Source organism: Penaeus monodon, chromosome 17 (assembly GCF_015228065.2).
Source record: "Penaeus monodon isolate SGIC_2016 chromosome 17, NSTDA_Pmon_1, whole genome shotgun sequence".
In the NCBI taxonomy this organism is placed as follows: domain Eukaryota; kingdom Metazoa; phylum Arthropoda; class Malacostraca; order Decapoda; family Penaeidae; genus Penaeus; species Penaeus monodon.
Genome location: NC_051402.1, coordinates 19,630,735 through 19,635,734, shown reverse-complemented (window position 1 = coordinate 19,635,734; position 5,000 = coordinate 19,630,735). Strand labels below are relative to the sequence as shown.

Below are 5,000 nucleotides of genomic sequence, written 5' to 3'. Positions count from 1 at the left end.
TGTGTGTGTGTGTGTGTGTGTGTGTGTGTGTGTGTGTGTGTGTGTGTGTGTGTGTGTGTGTGTGTGTGTGTGTGTGTGTGTTGTGTGTGTGTGTAAACTACAAACGCAGTGGAAAGAAACGATCACTTACGAAGATCAGCTCTGCAAATAAAAGCAAAACTGTTTATCAAAGTTGCAGCCATGACAGCCCCTCCCCTACCCCCTAACCCCCCCCCTTCCTCTCGCACTGTACCGGAACAAAGACAACAAGGAAACGTTTTTCTCTTTCTTTCTTTCTTTCTCTGTTTATTACATTTCATTGATTAACATGTGTCTGTCTTTACTAAATGTTATGTTTGTTTGTTTTGTTGTTTTTTGTCTCCTTTCTTGTTATGTTGTTTGTGAAACGTAATATAAAAATGTGTATTTGTGATAATGATAGTGATAAAGATGTAATTACAATAAAAGTAACATTACTATCGATCATGTTAACGTTAATTATAATAATTGTAATATTGATTAATAATTGACATGAAGAAAAAAGGAAGAAATAATGATAATGTTAATAGCAATGATGGAATAAACACAGTACTAACATCAATAGTGAGAGCAATTATGAAATCACTGACAATGATAATGATGATAACTGTAAGGATATGATGGTAGTGATTGTGATAATAATCATATATATTTATGATAATTGCAATAGTAAGAATAATAACAATAATAATAATAATGATAACAATAATAACAATAATAATGGCAATGATGATGATGATGATGATGATGATGATGATGATGATGATGATGATGATGATGATGATGATGATGATGATGATGATGATGATGATGATGATGATGATGATGATGATGATGATGATGATAATGATAATAATAATAATAATAATAATAATAATAATAATAATAATAATGACAGTAATAAGAGAATAATATACCAAAACGGACATGAAAATTATAATAACGATAATATCAATTACACATCAATAAACAACCAACAGAAAACAAACACTCAAATCGTTTTTTTCTTTTTTTTTAATCAGAAGACAATCCATTTTATATCAATTTAAAACTACACAGCACGTACCTAACAAGCATGCAGACTAACCACATCATTTCCTGTCATTCCTTCAAACGCAAAGAAGCGCGTGACAGATTGTTAGTGGTTGGCGAGTGGTCGTTAGATGACCACGAAAGTACCATATTCTGACCATTTCCTTTGATTTTTTTTTTTTTTTTTTTTTGACGTTGATATCAAAAGAAGTCGAAAAAATGATGATAATAACGACAGGGTTCTTGACAGCGGTGATATGTAAGAGCGTGAGGTCCTACAAGATGTGCAAACTTGGAGGGGGGGGGCGAATTGCAACCTCGATGAAAGTTATGATTTTGTATATTTGTATATGTATTTTTTTTTTTTTTTTTTTTTTTTTGAGGGTTGGTGGAAAATAATAAGTAAAGGCCGTTCTTCAAGTTCACGGGTTGGTCTGTTTATCGGATGAAGGATTCCTGAAGAGAAAGGGTTGGGAAGAACAGGGAAAAAAGAGGAGGAGGAAGGAGGAGAAGGAGGAGGAGGAAAAGGAAGAAAGAGGAGGAATAGGGGGAGGGAAGAAGAAGAGGAGGAGAATACGGAAACGAGAAGGAGAAATGGGAGTTGGGGGAAGAGGAGGAGGAAGGAGGAAAAGGAAGAAGAAGAAGGAGGAAGATAGAGAAACGGAAAAGAAGAAAGAAAAGGAGGAAAAGGGTGAGGAGAGGAAGAAAAAGAAGATATGAGAAGAAAAAGACAGAGGAAGACCACCATATTCAAAAAAAATAATAAATTAAATAAATAATAGGACGAAAAAAAGACACTAATAACAGCCACAAGAAAACGGAAGAGGACCCACAACAAGCGAACAAAACCCGGCCTAACCACCCGAAAGTTTAACCCCCATTTCCGACAACGATCGCTTTAACATCTTTTCCCAAGGTGATAAAACGACGGGCGGAGTACGCGGAAAGGAGGTACAGAAAGGAGGATTTGTGTGGGAAATTTTCCTCGTTATGGGGTGAGAGCAGGTTTTCCTCGGGAGGCGGTGGAGGACAGAGCGGGGTTGAGACATCGCTCTTGCAGATTTTATTACGGTTATTGTGTGTGATTGTGAGGGGTGGGGGAGGAAGGGAATGTGTGGGAGAGGTGGGGTGGGGAGGGGAATGTGTGGAAGAGGTGGGGAGGGGGGGGAAGGGGGAATGAGAGAGAGAGAGAGAGAGAGAGAGAGTGTGTGTGTGTGTGTGTGTTTCCTTATTTAGCTGCTCTGTCTCATCTTTTATCATTTCTTTTTCTTCCTCCCCCGTCCACTTCTCTCTTCATTTTTTCCAGTTCTGCCTCCCTTTGTATTTTTTACGTTTACATATGGACCCCTCTTTTGTACCCTCCCCCCCCCCCCCTTCATCTTCCTTCTTCTCCTACTCCTTTCTGTTCCTCTAATTCTCTCTTATACATTTTTAACGTCTATTACTCAATCTCCGTTCCCTCCACAAAAAATACAATCAATTAGCTTGTCGTGTATCTACCCTGTCTTATTCAGATCTAGTCTACGTTTATTCTACACTTGTTATGTGTGTGTGTGTGTGTGTGTGTGTGTGTGTGTGTGTGTGTGTGTGTGTGTGTGTGTGTGTGTGTGTGTGTGTGTGTGTGTGTGTGTGTGTGTGTGCATATATACATATTTAGACATAGATATGTGTGTATACATACATGTATATGTACAGTATGTATATATATGCATTTATATGTGTATATATATACATATATACTTATCCTCATCTCTCTGTCTCTCTCTCTCTCTCTCTCTCTCTCTCTCTCTCTCTCTCTCTCTCTCTCTCTCTCTCTCTCTCTCTCTCTCTCTCTCTCTCTCTCTCTCTCTCTCTCTCTCTCAAGGAAACTAGCTACATGTTAGCTCTACGTGATCTCGAGAGAACAGAATAGGACCTGTAGAGAGCGGGATTAAGGTGAGTCAACAGAATAAGATGAATGCAAACATTTTCAATAGCTGTGTGTGCCTACAATCGCTTCTGCTATGTACAGAGGTAAACATATAAGATGTATTATAAACAAACAACATATCTAAATGGTAGTTCAGATAATGAAATAAAAAAGGTTAAATAGCATTATATAAACATGAAAGAAGTAAACCAAGGAGGAGGGGCTTAAAGCGCTGGAAACAACTGCCTTAAAAAATACGCAATTATCGTTCGTTCTCGTTTTCTTCCGTAATTGAACGTCATTTCGGTATCGAATGCAATCGCTAAACCTAGTTTTCGGTTCATTACGCTTTTGTGAGCAAGGAATTATACGAGAATTTTAATGCATGGAAATTACTTGGCTTACCTTGCTTTTATAAACAGAGAGTGAGCCAGAGGGAGAGAAGGGGGAGGGGAGAGAGAGAGAGAGAGAGAGAGAGAGAGAGAGAGAGAGAGAGAGAGAGAGAGAGAGAGAGAGAGAGAGAGAGAGAGGGGGGGGGGGGATAGAGAGAGAGAGAGAGAGATGTTATAACGCGCTGCAGATATTACGTCAGCTACTGAAAGATCACTATTTACTGTTAGACTGAAATCTCCCGTTTGATCCCACGAGAAATGGTGACAGAAATTTAGTCTACTATAAAACTTATCATGTGTAAATTGTGTGAAAGTGTGTATATATACATATATATATGTGTATATATATATATATATGTATATATATATATATGTATATATATATATATATATATATTATATATATATATGTATGTATATACATATTATATACATATATATATATATATATATATATATATATATATTATATATATATATATATATATATTTTTTATATTGTGTGTGTGTGTGTGTGTGTGTGTATGTATGTATATGTGTATACATATATGTGCGTGTGTGTGTTTTTTATTTATTTATTCGTTAATCTATATATATTCTATACATGAACTTATCTATAAATGCATACATTTATATATACATACATACATACATACATATATATATATATATATATATATATATATATATATATATATATATATATATATATATATATATATATATATATACACACGAACCCTCGAACTCAGATTGCCGTCCTGACAGTCTTGAGTCCGATGCTCTAACCACTCGGCAACCGCGGCCTCATATATAGGCATATATTTATTTATATATAGTATATACATTCATATATATATATATATATATATATATATATATATATATATATATATATATATATATATATATATATATATATATATATGTGTTATGTGATGTGTTGATGTGTGTTGTGTTATATATGTATATATATATATATATATATATATATATAAAATATATATATATATATATATATATATATATATATATATATATATATATATATATATATATATATATATATATATATTATGTGTGTGTGTGTATATATATATATATATATATATAATTATATATATATAAAAATATATATATATATATATATATAATATATATATATATATATATATACATATATATATATGCATATTTCTATATATGTATATAGATATGTATATATTAGCACATATACCCATACATACCAGTAATATCATTAATATTGTTATGATAATATCTCTGTTAATCCAACCATCCTCAGAAAGGAAATGTTGAAAAAATATTACGGTAATAACAATGAAGAGGTATGTCATATTCAGAAATATCATATTCAAAATTTCCTATTTCCAGAATTTTAAGAATCTAAATCTAAAGTTGTCAAATTCTATATTCTAACTTTTCCCGAAATTTGAAAGATCATTTTTCTCCTGATCAAAATTTCAAAGCCCTATTTCTTATATATAATCCAAAACCAAAAAATATATATGAATACACATTTCACTAAATACGCCACAATATCTTTCAAAAGTAAACGAAACACTTTCCATCTCTAATACAAATTCCACTCGAAGTAGAGAAGAAAGAAAACGCGAATATACTTTGAAAAC

The 5,000-nt window shown here is 33.0% G+C and overlaps 1 protein-coding gene across 1 annotated transcript in view; it reads right to left on the bottom strand.

Moving 5' to 3' along the window:
* Nucleotides 1-5,000, bottom strand: part of LOC119583909 — a 9,006-nt gene that overhangs the window by 3,878 nt on the left and 128 nt on the right. The window lies entirely within an intron of this gene.